Genomic DNA, 19,098 nt, shown 5'->3' on the forward strand with positions numbered 1-19,098 from the left:
TATTAGGGAATAAACAAACAAAAGCTTTAACCTTTAACTTTAGTTGGAGCCAAAAACAAAAGCTAAAGATGGAGGGGAAGAAATTATAATGTCACCTCAAAATGATTTCAGATGTTATGGGGAGAAGCAACGGGAAAGATATCTCGTTCACATTCCAGCTTCATCCTTGGGGGTATCATTAGAACCAGAGAGAGCGTACAATAATATATAGTCAGACTACAGGAAGGTTGTCATAATCCTATAGCGAAAATGCCATTAAGATTCCTCCAAAATCTAATCTTCCAACCACCTTTGGTCTCCCCCCACTCATCATTCACCACCGATAAAATCTTGGTTCCAGACAAATCTCAAAAAGACTATAGACCGGAGAGGAGAAAAGATGGTCAATATTCTAGATTAGGATTTCTACGAATGATACGTCCGATAAGATACAAGGATACGTCCGATACGATACAAGGATCCATTTGGCATCGTTTTAAATGGTCTATTTACCGAATCAGACCCGATTAGGATATTGGTCCATCTGGATCCATTAACAACTCTTATCGGGTTTAAGACCGAATTTGATCCGCGTCATAGAGGCTTTAACAATAACGAGTGTATTTTTTAAGATTCGTGTCAGTGTGAGATGCTTCGTCATTTTAATCGTTGTATGTTATTAAAATCGTAAAAAGAGTCGCTTATGTAATTTTCTTTTTGTCTCGTCAATCTTCCCTTCTCTTCTATTAAAATAATCAAATACCAATATGTCAGATCCGATTGCCACCTAATGAATGATACGTCCGATATGATACAAGGATTCATTTGGCATCGTTTTAGATGGTCTATTTACCGGATCAGGTCCGATTAGGATATTGGTCCATCTGGATCCATTAACAACTCTTATCGGGTTTAAGACCGAATCCAATCCGCGTGACAGAGGCTTTAACAATAACGGGTGTATTTTTTAAAGATTCGTGTCAGTGTGGGATGCTTCATCCTTTTAAATGTTGTATGCTATCAAAATCCTAAAAAGAGCCGCTTGTGTAATTTTTTTTTGTCTCGTCAATCTTCCCTTCTCTTCTATTAAAATAATCAAATACCAATATGCCAGATTGCCACCTAATGAATGATACGTCCGATACGATACAAGGATCCATTTGGCATCGTTTTATATTGTCTATTTACCGGATTAGGTCCGATTAGGATATTGGTCCATCTGGATCCATTGACAACTCTTATTGGGTTTTAGACCGAATCCGATCCTCTTGACAGAGGCTTTAACAATAACGGGTGTATTTTTTTAAGATTCGTGTCAGCGTGGGATGCTTCGTCCTTTTAATCGTTGTATGCTATCAAAATTCTAAAGAGAGCCGCTTGTGTAATTTTCTTTTTGACTCGTCAATCTTTCCTTCTCTTCTATTAAAATAACCAAATACCAATATGCTAGATCTGATTGCCACCTAATTAATGATACGTTCGATACGATATAAGGATCCATTTGGCATCGTTTTAGATGGTCTATTTACCGGATTAGGTCCGATTAGGATATTGGTCCATTTGGATCTACTAACAACTCTTATCGGGTTTAAGACCGAATCCGATCCGCGTGACAGAGGCTTTAACAATAATAAGTGTATTTCTTTCGATCATTCGAAATGACAATGAAAGAAGGGCATAAAGGGGTCTTGTTGAATCTCGTATTTTGATGATGAAACTATTTGATATATGTTTATGATTTAATCTGCGTTTTGAGTGACGCAGGATGCCTCGATCAGGATGAGACAATTAAAGTAGGAAAATCATGTTGTGCCGGAGGAACATGTCAGAAGATTGGACGTCGGGCCGGTGGATCAGTCGACGTATCGACAGGTGATCCCATTAACTTAATCTTGGGGCAATTGGGCCCCGAAAAAACCCAAATTGGGCCGAATGGATCAACCCATTCGGACCCTGATTGCTGTGGGAGGTGCAACCGCCCAAGCCAGGAGGTGGCACCGCTTGGGCTAAGTATCCCAACGAGACTGGGCGGTGCAACAGCTTCAGCCAGGAGTTGGCACCGCCTGGGCTCAGTCTCCAAGCGAGACTAGGCGGTGCAACCTCTCCTGACAGGAGGTGGCACCGCCTGAGCTCAGTCTTCGAGCTCTACTAGGCGGTGCAACCGCCTCAGTCAGGAGGTGCAACCGCCTCAGTCAGGAGGTGCAACCGCCTGAGCTCGGTCTTCAAGCTCTGGCAGAGAGGTTCAACCGCCCCTGACAGAGGTGGCACCGCCCAGAGGCTCAGTGTTCGAGCTCTGCCAGGCGGTGCAACCGCCCCAGTCAGGAGGTGCAACCGCCTGATCCCGGAATTCCGGGAATTGACAGTTTTGAGCTCCAAATTTGAACTGGGTTGGGGCCTATAAATACCCCACCCATTCAGCACTGAAAGAGCAAGAACTTACACATGAAATCTTGATCTTTCTCTGTGATTCTTAGAGCTCAAAATTGTTATAAAGGCCAAAAGTTCTTCTTCCTTTGTTCTTCCATGTTCTGAGTTGTAAAGAGAGGAGAGAAAATTTCTGTAAGGGTTGTCTCCGAAGCCCGTCAAAAGGAGTGAAACTGTAAAAGGGTGGTTGGCCTTCGCCTATTGAAGGAAGGCCTCTAGTTGACATCGATGACCTCGTCGGTGGAGGAAGCCAAAAGTGGAGTAGGTCAAGATTGACCGAACCACTCTAAATCTCGGTTTGCATTATTTACTTTGAGCATTTAATATTTACTGCAAACCTCCTCAATAGCTTACTGCCTTCTACGCTTTTACGAATGAGTTTCTAAGTTTAGAGCTTTCCGAATCTGCGTTTAGACGTAAATCAGCTTTTTCGTACGATCATCATATTTCAGTTTACGTTTACGTTTTGATTTCAATTATAACTGCAAACTGCGTTCTGCGCATTTACAAAACGTATCTCAAAATTCAATATTTTCAGAATCGGCATTTAGACGTAAACCAGTTTTATCGTACGAACGTCGTATTTCAGTTAGCGCTTGCATTCTGATTTCCATCATAAACTGCAAACCGCCTTCATAGATTTACTTTAACGTCGTCTCGCTTAATCTTAAGTTAAAGTAATCTTATAATCGGATTTTACACCGAAATCGCTTTTATCACCGAACTAAGTTTTAATAGTTGAAAGATTTCCGCTGCACTAATTCACCCCCCCCCCCACCTCTTAGTGGTCTTGATCCTAATAGGTCTCACATAAGATCGAAACGTAATTCAGTGCGATGATCAGCATAATCAAAAGGATCATGTTTTCATCCAAACGTAGGCAAAAGTGAAGTACCTTTCTCTCCGTTCAATCCAGAACCTTGGGGCGCGCAATCTTCCCCTTTATCTCGTCGTAAACCCCGTCGTAGTCAAAGACCAAGGGATCATCTTCCATTGCCTTTTTGTGCTGCTCCTCGAACTACCAAATTCCACCATCAATCAACCAACCCACAAGTTCATTTACTCATCAATACCAGGAATAAGGAAATCATTTCAAGAAACCTTCTGGAGAGACTTGTTCTTGGACGCCTGCCGTGAGATTTCCCTCTCGATGTCATCCTCGTCGTCGCCGCCGCCGAAAGCGAAGGCATGAGGGGGAGGGCGAGGAGGAGTTGGCTTCGAGGTCTTCTGTGCCGGCCGAAATCGAAGCTGGAGTTCGTACTTCTTCATCCCTCGCGCTCACTGAATCTTCTTCCTCCCCTTCTCAGACAAAAAGAAGGTACACTAATTTTTGCCTCGAATAGGTGGCAATCGAATCCGACTTTGGTTACATATTTACTGGTTTTCTTCCTCTGAGAAATCTTCTTAGAGCCCAATTATCACCGCCATAGTCTCATCAAAAAGATCACTTCTTTTAATTTAATTATTCGAAATGACCATGAAAGAAGGGCATAGAGGGGTCTCACATTTAACCGAAACGTAATTCTATGCGATCATCAACGTAATCAAAAGGTTAATGTTTTCATCCAAACGTAGGCAAAAGTGAAGTACCATTCTCTCCGTTCGATCCTGAACCATGGGGCGCGTAATCTTCCCCTTCATCTTGTTATAAACCCCGTCATATTCGAAGACCGAGGGATCCTCTTCTATTGCCTTTTTGTGCTGCTCCTCTATCTACCAAATGCCACCATCAATCAACCAATCCGCAAGTTTATTTACTCATCAATATCAAGAATAAGGAAACCATTTCAAGAAACCTTCTGGGGGGAGACTTTTTCTTGGACGCCTGCCGTGAGATTTCCCTCTCGATGTCATCCTCGTCGTCGCCGTCGCCGAAAGCGAAGGCAGGACGAGGGCGAGGAGGAGCTGGCTTCGAGGTCTTCTGCGCTGACAAAAATCGAAGCTAGAGTCCGTACTTCTTCATCCCTCGCGCTCACCGGATCTTCTTCCTCACCTTCTCGGACAAAAAGAAGGTACCCTAATTTCTGCCTCGAATAGGTGGCAATCGAATTCGACTTTAGGTACATATCTACTGGTTTTCTTCCTCTGAGAAATCTTCTTAGAGCCCAATTATCACCGCCATAGTCTCATCCAAAAGATCACGTCTTTCAATTTGATTATTTGAAATGACCATGAAAGAAGAGCATAAAGAGGTCTCACATATGACCGAAACGTAATTCTATTCGATCATCAACGAAATCAAAAGGTTAATGTTTTCATCCAAACGTAGGCAAAAGTGAAGTACCTTTCTCTCCGTTCGATCCGGAACCTTGGGGCGCTTAATCTTCCCCTTCATGTCGTCGTAAACCCTGTCGTAGTCGAGATCGAGGGATCCTCTTCCATTGCCTTTTTGTGCTGCTCCTCGATCTACCAAATTCCACCATCAATCAACCAATCCGCAAGTTTATTTACTCATCAATACCAGGAATAAGGAAACCATTTCAAGAAACCTTCAGGAAAGACTTGTTCTTGGATGCCTGCCATGAGATTTCCCTCTCGATGTCATCCTCGCTATCGCCGTCGCCGAAAGCGAAGGCAGGAGGAGGGCGAGGAGGAGCTGGCTTCGAGGTCTTCTGCGCCGACGAAAATCGAAGCTAGAGTCCGTACTTCTTCATCCCTCGCACTCATCGACACTTCTTCCTCCCCTTCTCGGACAAAAAGAAGGTACCCTAATTTCTGCCTCGAAAAGGTGGCAATCGAATCTGACTTTGGGTACATATCTACTGGTTTTCTTCCTTTGAGAAATCTTTTTGGATCCCAATTATCATCGCCAAAGTCTCATCTAAAAGACCACTTCTTTCAATTTGATCATTCGAAATGACCATGAAAGAAGGGCATAAAGGGATCTCACATATTACCGAAACGTAATTCCATGCGATCATCAGCTTAATCAAAAGGATCATGTTTTCATCCAAACATAGGCAAAAGTGAAGTACCTTTCTCTCCGTTCGATCCTGAACCTTGGGGCGCGCAATCTTCCCCTTCATCTCATTGTAAACCCTGTCGTAGTCGAACACCGAGGGATCCTCTTCCATTGCCTGTTTGTGCTGCTCTTCGATCTACCAGATTCCACCATCAATCAACCAACCCGCACCTTTATTTACTCATTAATACCAGTAATAAGGAAATCATTTCAAGAAACCTTCCGGAGAGACTTGTTCTTGGACGCGTGCCGTGAGATTTCCCTCTCGATGTCATCCTCGTCGTCGCCGCCGTCGAAAGCGAAGGCATGAGGGGGAGGGCGAGGAGGAGTTGGCTTCGAGGTCTTCTATGCCAGCGGAAATCGAAGCTGGAGTCCGTACTTCTTCATCCCTCGCGCTCACCGATTCTTCTTCCTCCCTTTCTCGGACAAAAAGAAGGTGCCCTAATTTCTGCCTCGAATAGGTGCAAATCAAATCCGACTTTGGGAACATATCTACGAGTTTTCTTCCTCTGAGAAATCTTCTTAAAGCCCAATTATCACCGCCATAGTCTCATCTAAAAGACACTTCTTTCAATTTGATTATTCGAAAAGACCATGAAAGAAGGGCATAAAGGGGTCTCACATATGACCGAAATGTAATTCTATTCGACCATCAACGTAATCAAAAGGTTAATGTTTTCATCTAAACGTAGGCAAAAGTGAAGTACCTTTCTCTCCGTTCGATCCTGAACCTTTGGGCGCGTAATCTTCCCCTTCATCTCATCGTAAACCTCGTCGTAGTCGAAGACCGAGGGATCCTCTTCCATTGCCTTTTTATGCTGCTCCTCGATCTACCAAATTCCACCATCAATCAACCAATCCGCAAGTTCATTTACTCATCAATACTAGGAAAAAGGAAACCATTTCAAGAAACCTTCTGGAGAGACTTGTTCTTGGACGCCTGCCATTAGATTTCCCTCTTGATGTCATCCTTTTCGTCGCCGTCGCTGAAAGCGAAGGCAGGAGGAGGGCGAGGAGGAGCTGGCTTTGAGGTCTTCTGCGCCGACGAAAATCGAAGCTGGAGTCCGTACTTCTTCATCCCTCGCGCTCACCGGCTCTTCTTCCTCCCCTTCTCGAACAAAAAGAAGGTACCCTAATTTCTGTCTCGAATAGGTGGCAATCGAATCCGACTTTGGGTACATATCTACTGGTTTTCTTCCTCTGAGAAATCTTCTTGGAGCCCAATTATCACCGCCAAAGTCTCATCTAAAAGATCACTTCTTTCAATTTGATCATCCAAAATGACAATGAAAGAAGGGCATAAAGGGGTATCACATAAGATCGAAACGTAATTTCGTACGATCATCAGCGTAATCAAAAGGATCATGTTTTCATCCAAACGTAGGCAAAAGTGAAGTACATTTCGCTCCGTTCGATCCTGAACCTTGGGGCGCGCAATCTTCCCCTTCATCTTGTCGTAAACTCCATCGTAGTCAAAGACCGAGGGATCCTCTTTCATTGCCTTTTTGTGCTGCTCCTCGATCTATCAAATTCCACCATCAATCAACCAACCCGGAAGTTCATTTACTCATTAATACCAGGAATAAGGAAATCATTTAAAGAATCCTTGTATCGTCCGATACGTCACCAATATGTCAGATCCAATTGCCACCTAATGAATGATACGTCCGATATGATGCCAAATGAATCCTTGTATCGTATCAGACGTATCATTCATTAGGTGGCAATCAGATCTGACATATTGGTATTTGGTTATTTTAATATAAGAGAAGGGAAGATTGACGAGACAAAAAGAAAATTACACAAGCGGCTCTTTTTAGGATTTTGATGGCATACAACATTTAAAAGGATGAAGCATCCCACACTGACACGAATCTTAAAGAAATACACCCGTTATTGTTAAGGCCTCTGTCATGCGGATCGGATTCGGTCTTAAAGAAATACACCTGGGTCGGAGGTTGCTGTTGGCTAGACATGTCTCGCGATGCAACCCGGCGTCGCAGTTCCCGTTGGACATGCAGATCGAACCGAGCTGTGTTTTACGGAGAAGAAGAAAACCCAAAGGTGAAGAGGAGAGATGGAGAAAGGTGACGAAAGAGAAGAGGGTAGCAAAGAACCTAAGCAGCATAAGACGAAGGAAGAAGGCGAGAATGGAGCAGTAGCAGCAAAAGCAGTGGCAGCAGCTGCAATAGAGGGCTGAAGCTCTGAACCAAGATAGATTTGAGCGACAACAGAGATATAACAACATACCTGCATCACTATGATCACTAATATGATTACTGGATTACAGTCTTCTCTCTGCCCTTCAGAGCAAGATGGAAATGGAGATGATGGAGAGCCAAGGAATGGAGTTTTTGGGAGGATGATGGCCTACTGCAGCTTTTGTCTTCCGAGTCACAGAGATGTCAGAGGAGAGAACATGTTATGAGGTAATGTATGTCGTACGAGGGTGGCCAACCACATTGCCGAGATCTACAAAATTTGAACTCACGGGCAGGAGTTTGGTCCCAAATGTAGCAGAATAGGTCGAAGTCGAATCGATGACACGTTGATCCATACGATTGTATCCAACCGGTAGTGTACAAGCACAACACACCACGGTTGGTGGACGGTTCGGAATCCCGTTTAAGGAAAGAAACACACGGTTAAGTCGCGTAGATACTACACGTGAGTGTACTCTGATGCGTGACGTTAAAGGTCATATATATATATATATATATATATATATATATATATATATATATATATATTGAGGACAAAGATTTCCATTGCATTGGTTGAACAATGAGTTGATCGAACCATGCGAGACCGACACCGGTGAACAACGCGATGAATCCGAAGAGGAGGAGAACCTTCCGACTCGTTCGCCGGCCTTTTTATTGGTGCAGCTGTAAAGCCTGTAAAAGATTACGATGATGGTGATAAATTTTTGGGAGGAGAACCATACTGTAAAAGATTACGATGATGGTGATAAATTGGCAGCTGTGGATCAATCAACTGAACGTTACACGAGAGGTGATGACGCATTGGCTTCAACAAGCGAGCGTTTTCTAACTCGAAAGAGAGTAAGACAGCAGTTGGAAAGCAGTTGTTTCGTCTCTATTTAGCACTTATATCTGGAGTTAAAATTGGTATTCTTTGATGCCATTTATAGTAACCTCATCGGTTATTTAGTTTTTGAGGAACTCAAGAAGTGCACCTCTTGGTAAGTTTGCTGTAAGCATTTCTCCAAAATAAGCAAAAGAAGCATCAAACATTTCATGCTAGACGCTTATTTATACACATAAAAGTTGTTTGAAGTGTTAGTGGTCAGTCTATATATGATTATGAACAGAAGAGGATGCAGCCGAGGCTGGTGAAGTCGAAGTTGCTATTATCAAAATTGCACCAAGATAAAAGTGATGTAAACGCAAAAGTTGCAATAACATAGACCTCATTTGTAGCTTCTTCAGTTATTTGTGTCAGTCTAACCAGAAGTAAGATGAACATAGAAGTTCAATTTTGAGAAGAATTCTATCAGGAGAAGTATTGCTTGTCTGGGGAAGTGGTAGAATTTTTTTTATGTCACTGCAGATTGTTGTCCAATAATAAATAATAGAATTTTGGCCTTCTCTAATGGCAAACAGAGAACAAAACCTCTTCTAAACAAACAACAAATTTTGCAGGGAAATGATGAGCCACCGCTTCAACAATTGGAGAAATAAAAAAGAGGGAGGATTCTATTATTAGGGAATAAACAAACAAAAGCTTTAACCTTTAACTTTAGTTGGAGCAAAAAACAAAAGCTAAAGATGGAGAGGAAGAAATTATAATGTCACCTTAAAATGATTTCAGATGTTGTGGGGAGAAGCAACGGGAAAGATATCTCGTTCACATTCCAGCTTCATCTTTGGGGGTATCATTAGAACCAGAGAGAGCGTGCAATAATATATAGTCAGTCTACAGGAAGGTTGTCATAATCCTATAGCGAAAATGCCATTAAGATTCCTCCAAAATCTAATCTTCCAACCACCTTTGGTCTCCCCCCACTCATCATTCACCACCGATAAAATCTTGGTTCCAGACAAATCTAAAAAAGACTATAGACCGAAGAGGAGAAAAGACGGTCAATATTCTAGATTAGGACTTCTACGAATGATACGTCCGATACGATACAAGGATACATCCGATACGATACAAGGATCCATTTGGCTTCGTTTTAAATGGTCTATTTACCGAATCAGATCCGATTAGGATATTGGTCCATCTGGATCCATTAACAACTCTTATCGAGTTTAAGACCGAATTTGATACGCGTCACAGAGGATTTAACAATAACGGGTGTATTTCTTTAAGATTCGTGTTAGTGTGGGATGCTTCGTCCTTTTAATCGTTGTATGCTATTAAAAACCTAAAAAGAGCCGCTTGTGTAATTTTCTTTTTGTCTCGTCAATCTTCCCTTCTCTTCTATTAAAATAATCAAATACCAATATGTCAGATCCGATTGCCACCTAATGAATGATCCGATATGATACAATGCTATCAAAATCCGATACGATGCCACCTAATGAAGAAGAAAACCCAAAGGTGAAGAGGAGAGATGGAGAAAGGTGATGGAATAGAAGAGGGTGGCAAAGAACCTGAGCAGTAGAAGACGAAGGAAGAAGGCGTGAATGGAGCAGTAGCAGCAAAAGCAGTGGCAGGAGCTGTAGTAGAGGGCTGAAGCTCTGAACCAAGATAGATTTGAGCGACAATAGAGATATAACAACATACCTGCATCACTGTGATCACTAATATGATTACTGGATTACAGTCTTCTCTCTGCCCTTCAGAGCAAGATGGAAATGGAGAGCCAATGAATGGTGTTTTTGGGAGGATGATGGCCTACTGCAGCTTTTGTCTTCTGAGTCACAGATATGTCAGAGGAGAGAACATGTTATGAGATAATGTATGTCGTACGAGGGTGGCCAACCACATTGCCGAGATCTACAAAATTTGAACTCACGGGCAGGAGTTTGGTCCCAAATGTAGCAGAATAGGTCGAAGTCGAATCGATGACATGTTGATCCATACGATTGTATCCAACCGGTAGTGTACAAGCACAACACACCACGGTTGATGGATGGTTCGGAATCCCATTTAAAGAAAGAAACACACGATTAAGTCGCATAGATACTACACGTGAGTGTACTCTGATGCGTGACGTTAAAGGCCATAAATATATATATATTGAGGACAAAGATTTCCATTGCATTGGGTGAACAATGAGTTGATCGAACCATGCGAGACCGACACCGGTGAATACGAAGAGGAGGAAAACCTTCCGACTCGTTCGCCGGCCTTTTTATTGGTGCAACTGTAAAGCCTGCTAGCGGTTTGCCATGTGCTCGCACTGTGAAGACACAGCTTCGTGGACTGTTACAAGTCCACGGCGGCTGTAGGAAGGCCTGCGGCCTGCAGCCTGCAGCAGCCTACAGCCTGTGGCTGATGCCTGCAAGTTGTCACGTCGTGTAATGGGCTACTGTTCGATCGAGGATCAACAATTCTAAGACGAGGGAAATCAATTTCCCATGCATTGACAATTGACACAGTGTGTATGCATGCAAGGAAAGAAGTGAATGGACACTGTTAGTGGCGCTCTACAAGGTCGAGTCTGCTCTCATGTGCAGCATTGACTTCATCGCATATAGTATGCAGAATCAACTCCAATCGCGTTCGTCGATTCACTGGCTATCAGTTCCACAATCTACGACAGTGCTCACATGCTTCGATCACCGTCGCATTGCAAGGAAAACAAAACATCATCTCCTCGTAGAAATAAGTAATGTATTGTCTGTCACAAGAAAAATGTTTCGTGGGGCGGATGGGGGAAAAGAGGAATACAGCTAACATGTGACCTGTCACCGAATAACTGCACGTGGGGTGTCACGCCGCGGTGACGCAAGCTAAGAACACAGACTAAATTACCCATACACCATTGCCTCTGTAAACTAATGCTGAAACCCACAGTAAGGCACAAAAAGCGACAAAGTCCAGCGTTCGCACGCGGAAACTTCTCCGGCCAACGAAGAGGAGGGTAGAAATTAAGGGAGAAAGGAGGAGGAGGAGGAGGAGCCAATTGTGGGTTGCTGAGATCCAAAGATGCACGCCAAGACCGACTCCGAGGTCACGAGCATCGCGCCTTCGTCGCCCGCCCGGCCGGTGTACTACGTGCAGAGCCCGTCGCGTGACTCCCATGACGGCGAAAAGACGGCGACGTCGTTCCACTCCAGCCCCGTCCTCAGCCCGGCCCACTCCCCCTCCGCGTGAGAGGCTTGAGGCCATTGGTTTTTAAAGCCTCTCACGCGGATCGGATTCGCCAAATCCGATCTCGCGTGAGAGGCTTTAAAAACCAAAGGCCTGAAATTTGGGTATTTTTTTGTCCGAGATGGAGAGGAAGAAGAGCCTGTGAGCGCGACGGACGAAGAAGTGCGGACTCCAGTTTCGATTTCCGCCGGCAAGACCTCGAAGTCAGCTCCTTCTCGCCCTCCCCCTCCTGCCTTCGGTTTCAACGGCGGCGACGACGAATATGACATCGAGAGGAAAATCTCACGACAGACGTCCAAGAACAAACCTCTTCAGAAGGTTTCTTGAAATTGTTTCCTTATTCTTGGTATTGATGAGTAAATGAATTTACGGGTTGTTTGATTGATTGATGGTGGAATTTGGTAGATTGAGGAGCAGCACAAAAAGGCAATGGAAGAGGATTCGACTACGACGGGACGGGATTTACGACGAGATGAATGGGAAGATTGCGCGCCCAGGTTCATGATCGAACGGAGAGAAAGGTACACTTTTGCCTACGTTTGAACGAAAAGATCCTTTTGATTACGCTGATGATATATACAGGTTCATGATCGCATGGAATTGCCATATTGCCATGTTTGGTGGTGATATATACAGGTTTTTAGTGTCATCACTGTATGTCATGGTTCTTTGCTTGGATTCATTGTCTTGTGCATTTTGTGTTGTAATGTCTAGAGGTTTCTGGTGTCATCGTCATTGCAAGTTCTGCTTCTTTACGTGGATTCATTGTTCAGCTGCTACCTATCTCGATAGGCAGCTTTCTTCGTCAGTAATTATATATGGAGATGACTCTGGTGACACAACTGACCAAATAATCGTGAAATAGGAACAGAAATCTAATTTTGTTGGTGTTGTGTAGCATTAAAAGAACCTCAAATATAGAGAGAGATTGGTCGGAGAAGCATTAGACGGATGTGTCTTTCCAGGTGTTCATCTGAACAGTAGTTCTACTTGTGTGTTGGTGGAGATAAAGCAGAGGCCAACAAAAAAGTATCAGACAGACATCCAACTCGTTTGTCTTGTCTCTGCCCCTCTGTTCGATCGAACAACTGTGCTCATCTAATTTATGGTACAAGCAGTGACTCCATTGCTGCAGCTTGTTTCGGAGAAAGTGAAACAAATTGGGGAATCATCTGATAAAGAAGTCAAAGAACAGGCTGCATACTGTGCGCTGCCAATCTGGCTGGGTAAAAGGAGCTGTGACATGGTTAAAAGACATGCATGGTCTGAGAGCTCCGTGTATGGGACAGCACAATGTGTGCAAGCTTTGGTTTTGTTGGACCCAAATTTGCTGGTGCTACAGAGGCCATGGTCTTCACCAACATTTAGAATGAATATTTCTCATAAATATATATATAATTAAAAGGTATTCCGGGATTTTATTTTTTGGCAATATCATCACATTATCGGATATGAACATGTTCACAATAAACGCAGCTTATGAAATCAAAGACATGGCTTGAATGCTGCATGATGAGAAAGGAGACACAGAAGTAGGTTTTACTCATAAAAAGTCAACATTCTAATCCTGCATTTGCAGGAGAGTCCATGATTAGTCAATGGCCTTAGCATCATCCGAACTGTAATCCTATATGGTCATTGCAGCTTCTTGTATCACAAGGTGGAAATATTTCTCATCGAATCAATTTCTTATTCCAATTTGTTTTCTTTTTCTTTTGATTTTATTTTTATAATATCCACAAAGGGTTATCTTGAATTTTACTATAGCTTGCTGGATATAAACTGGGAGTTGGTTGGATGAGAGGACTTATAAAATAAACTAAATCATGATGGTTTCGTCAGTGAGATTAAAGAGGAAGAATTATGTTATGTTATTATATATGGTGTTAATGATCCATTTCTGCCTAAGCAAATGTATGTGAATCACCGAGATATGCTCTTCTACAAGGCTTTTTCTTACCATATTAGAAAATTTTAAATGATATAATATATTTTTTTATTAAAATATTTTAATAATTATATAATTAATTATATCGAAGTCAGATGACTCGTCACGACATAATATTATACCTCACATACATCAGGTCATAATTAGATTATGTAGAATTTGTAATATCTCGACTCATCTTAGATATAAAATTAATATAATTTATAAAAATTAAATTTTTTATTTATTAATTTTAATTTAAAATTTTAAACAGTGATTTCAACTTAACAAAATTGACGATCCAATCAACTCAACCGAGATTAAATAGAGTTTATCTTTATTTAGAAATTGATTTTTATGACATGGAAACACAAAAACGACTATAAAAAAATCTAAATAAGGTGAATTTTCTTTTGTTGTTGTTGTTGACATGACGTGTTGTATGAAACAGTCTTTGCGTATGCTTTCCACCCTTCTTTGATACATATCTGTGCCAGGAAAACCGATAGGTCGTTGAGTTGTTCTCGCTCTCTCACGATGCTTACTTTTACTTGTCCAATTATAAGGCAGGTAATTGAACGCGTTGGCCGGAAAGAGTAAGAGAGTTTTGTCATGACACCTCGTTGGCCTAGGATTACTTATCCTCTCCCGAGGTGTATGCTAACTCCCTTCCTCGGTTCATTTGATATTGGTGGGGCTTCGATCGGAGACCGGACTCGGAACGATCGGAGGTCGAATTTTAGGGCTTTTTGACCTTTTCCCCTAACCATCCAACTGAATCTTGAGTGGTTCTACGCGGGATTCATGGGTTTTCGGCGTCTATTTGGGTTTTTGATCCAACCAAATCGGTGAGTCCTTCGGATTGGAGCCCAGCGACGGTTGATTCGTTCTGTGAACTAGGGCTTTTCTTGAGCCCTAATTGTTTAAGAGCTCGGAGCTCGTCATTGGGAGATCGATCCATCACTTTCTTATTTGTTCTGCAAGAGGGATGAAGAAGTACGGACTCCTGCTTCGATTTCCGCTGGCGTAGAAGACCTCGAAGCCAGCTCCTCCTCGCCCTCCCCCTCCTGCCTTCGCTTTCGGCAGCGACGATGACGAGGATGACATCGAGAGGGAAATCTCACGGCAGGCGTCCAAGAACAAGTCTCTCCAGAAGGTTTCTTGAAATGGTTTCTTTATTCCTGGTATTGATGAGTAAATGAATTTGCGGGTTGGTTGATTGATGGTGGAATTTGGTAGATCGAGGAGCAGCACAAAAAAGGCAATGGAAGAGGATCCCTCAGTCTTCGACTACGACGGGGTTTACGACGAGATGAAGGAGAAGATTGCGCGCCCCAAGGTTCAGGATCGAACGGAGTAAAAGGTACTTCACTTTTGCCTACGTTTGGATGAAAACATGATCCTTTTGATTACGCTGGTGACCGCATGGAATTGCGTTTCGGTCTTATGTGAGACCCCTTTATGCTCTTCTTTTATGGTCATTTCGAATGATCAAATTGAAAAAAGTAATCTTTTAGATGAGACTATGGCGGTGATAATTGGGCTTCAAGAAGATTTCTCAGAGGAAGAAAACCAGTAGATATGTACCCAAAGTCGGATACTCTACAAAACGAACTCACCTTATTACTCTTTTTGAAATTGGTTTTCCCTCGTGCGTTCACGGTGGGGCAGGTGTGACGGTGATTATTTATCGTATCTTCTCCATTCCTTTCTTGAAATAAACATGGGATACCTTTTCCAGTTTTTTTTTCTTTTTCAAGTTAGTCGATCTCTCATACAAAGTAAAGCTTTGTGGACTTTATATGTTTGCTTTGGCACAATAATTAGCATTTTAATTTTCAATTGTGCTTTGTTCAAGTATGATGTGAATTCAAAAATCCTAATTCGGCAGTTCTTTTTCGGCGGCATCCTTTTTGTATTAAACCTAAATTGTGGGAGAGGATCGACCTTATTTTTTGAGTGCTTAACGATTAAGAATGCAAGTTAAAAATTTTATGTCTGTGTTTGATCTTGGTTGCAGTCAAAGTATATAGAAACACTTATGGAGAAAGCAAAACAACGTGAGCGGGAACATGAAATTGTATATGAGAGGAAGCTGCTGAAAGAGAGGAGCAAGGATGATCACCTTTTTGCAGATAAGGAAAAGTTTGTAACCAGTGCCTACAAGAAAAAGCTAGCAGAACAAGAAAAATGGTTGGACGAAGAGAGGCTGCGCCAAATTCGTGAAGAAAGAGATGATGTAAGTGGCTCATATCTTTCTTTTTGCTGCTTTGCTTTATTTTTCTTGTTGCATATGTAATGTGATTTATGCAACCTTTTGTGCATAAAAAACATCCACTGTTCAACAAAATGTGGTGTATTCGACAATTGATTTTGTTTTTCTCTGGTGGAAGAATAAAAGCTTAAAATCACTTCAATGTTGTAGAATCAGCTCATCAGCAATTGCCTTTTGTATATTTATCTGGACTTTTTTGAGAAGCCAAAACCATGAGTTTGTCGGGGTCATGAAACATGGTAATACTTTTATTAGAACTTATCAATTTATTGTTTGAATGTGCTTCCAATTGTTTGAAAGTATTAGATGCTATTTGGTGTTGGCCACATGGAATGAGACCTTGGTAAAAGTATTGCATCCAAGGTTCACATCTTAGTCATCTATTAATATAAGCTTGGTGGTAATTTTGATTTTTTCCATAAAAATTGAATTTATCTGATTTTGGTTTTTTGTATTGATTTTAATTTTTCTGTGACCTTATCCTATCATCATCTTTGTCCAATACTACAACCATATTGTCCCAACCAATTGTTGTATTATTATCCCCTTCTTGTTTACCAGTCTTGACCTTCATCTCGATTTTTAAAACCTTGATCAGATCAGAATTTGGACAGTTTTGGTTATGGGTTTGATTAATACCCAGTTTAGTCAAATAGGCTATCAGATCACATCGTGTTAAGATATGTGACACTTGTAGTCTTATAAACTATAATCTTCCAATTATGAAGCACAGTGAGGTGTCTTGAGGGTTTGAGTGGATTTGACAACCTTACGATCAGCATGGTTCATGTCTTTAACATCAGTTAGGGCAAGACTTAGGAGAGGACAAGACTTATGATGGTTCTCATGTTATTGTGAAACATGGAGCACCATAATTTTTTTACGCTTAGTCAGTATGATTGGTCCTTCTGGTGACAATACGCATGTTTAATGTTCCGAAACTTAATGTGAATTTTCTTTTATGTTATCAACCATAGTGCAAGAAGATTCATTATGAGTGAAGGCTTCTAGTTATTGTATGTTGAATCCAATTCAAATGGCTGCTTTCAGCAATGATGCAATTCAAATTTGACTAGTATTTGAGTGATAAGTTGTTTTATGATGCAATTAAGTGGGACTAGCAATTTCATTATTTCTCAGGAGTGATCACACTTGTCTTCGATGCTTTTACTTTTTTAGTTGGTTATCATGGTCATTAAATTTCATTATGAAGCTGCCATTTCTTTTCTTTAATCAGTTAATGTAATCGACATGACTGCTTCATGTAGGTAACCAAGAAGAGTGACTGAGCGATTTTTACTCTGGGCTCGGTGAGAATGTAGCTTTTGGTCCTCAGTCAGAAGAAGCCACAAAACGGAAGGAACAAAAGCCACCCGGAGGCACTTCAGCGGTACTTGAACATGGCCCTACTGAGAAGAATGCACAGACAGATTATACTCGGGATACAGAGAAAGATGATACCCAAGCCAAGACTTCTAGTCATACACAGAACAACTCTGAGCAAGCTATAGAGTTAGTAACATCAGATGTTACTGTAAAAGATTACGATGATGGTGATAAATTGGCAGCTGTGGATTAATCAACTGAACGTTACACGAGAGGTGATGACGCATTGGCTTCAGCAAGAGAGCGTTTTTCTAACTCGAAAGAGAGCAAGATAGTAGTTGGAAAGCAATTGTTTCGTCTCTATTTAGCACTTATATCTGGAGTTAAAATTGGTATTCTCTGATGCCATTTATAGTAACCTCATCGTTTATGTAGTTTTCGAGGAACTCAAGAAGACGCATCAAATGTTTCATGTTAGACGCTTATTTATACACATAAAAGTTGTTTGAAGTGACAGTGGTCAGTCTATATATGATTATAAACAGAGGAGTATGCTGCCGAGGCTGGTGAAGCCGAAGTTGCTATTATCAAAATTGCACCAAGATAAAAATGATGTAAACGCAAAAGTTGCAATAACATAGACCTCATTTGTAGCTTCTTCAGTTATTTGTATCAGTCTAAGCAGTAGTAAGATGAACATAGAAGTTCAATTCTGAGAAGAATTCTATCAGGAGAAGTATTGCTTGTCTAGGGAAGTGGCAGAATTTTTTTTTTGTCACTGCAGATTGTTGTCCTATAATAAATAATAGAATTTAGGCCTTCTCTAATGGCAAATAGAGAACAAAATCACTTCTAAACAAACAACCAAATTTTGCAGGGAAATGATGAGCCACCGCTTCAACAATTGGAGAAATAAAAAAGAGAGAGGATTCTATTATTAGGGAATAAACAAACAAAAGCTTTAACTTTAGTTGGAGCCAAAAACAAAAGCTAAAGATGGAGGGCAAGAAATTATAACGTCACCTCAAAATGATTTCAAATGTTGTGGGGAGAAGCAACGGGAAAGATATCTCGTTCACATTCCAGCTTCATCCTTGGGGGTATCATTAGAACCAGAGAGAGCGTGCAATAATATATAGTCAGACTACAGGAAGGTTGTCATAATCCTATAGCGAAAATGCCATTAAGATTCCTCCAAAATCTAATCTTCCAACCACCTTTGGTCTCCCCCCACTCATCATTCACCACCGATAAAATCTTGGTTCCAGACAAATCTCAAAAAGACTATAGACCGGAGAGGAGACAAGACGGTCAATATTCTAGATTAGGACTTCTACGAATGATACGTCCGATAAGATACAAGGATACGTCCGATACGATAAAAGGATCCATTTGGCATCGTTTTAAATGGTCTATTTACCGAATCAGATCCGATTAGGATATTGGTCCATCTGGATCACTTAACAACTTTTATCGGGTTTAAGACCGAATTTGATCCGCGTCACAGAGGCTTTAACAATAACGGGTGTATTTCTTTAAGATTCGTGTCAGTGTGGGATGCTTCGTCCTTTTAATCGTTGTATGCTATTAAAATCCTAAAAAGAGCCACTTGTGTAATTTTCTTTTTGTCTCGTCAATCTTCCCTTCTCTTCTATTAAAATAATCAAATACCAATATGTCAAATCCGATTGCCACCTAATGAATGATACGTCCGATACGATACAAGGATTCATTTGGCATCGTTTTAGATGGTCTATTTACCGGATCAGGTCCGATTAGGATATTGGTCCATCTGGATCCATTAACTCTTATCGGGTTTAAGACCGAATCTGATCCGCGTGACAGAGGCTTTAACAATAATGGGTGTATTTCTTTAAGATTCGTGCGAGTGTGGGATGCTTCATCCTTTTAAATGTTGTA

At 41.5% G+C, this 19,098-nt stretch overlaps 1 long non-coding RNA gene across 1 annotated transcript; it reads left to right on the forward strand.

Annotated features, from left to right (window-relative positions):
- Positions 1-11,224: 11,224 nt before the first annotated feature.
- On the forward strand, positions 11,225-12,328 carry LOC135644426 (uncharacterized). The gene is made up of 2 exons (XR_010498475.1): positions 11,225-11,968; positions 12,056-12,328. It is a non-coding gene; the product is annotated as an uncharacterized LOC135644426 (long non-coding RNA).
- Positions 12,329-19,098: the final 6,770 nt, after the last annotated feature.

This window comes from Musa acuminata, chromosome BXJ3-8 (genome assembly GCF_036884655.1).
Source record: "Musa acuminata AAA Group cultivar baxijiao chromosome BXJ3-8, Cavendish_Baxijiao_AAA, whole genome shotgun sequence".
NCBI classification, from domain to species: Eukaryota; Viridiplantae; Streptophyta; class Magnoliopsida; order Zingiberales; family Musaceae; genus Musa; species Musa acuminata.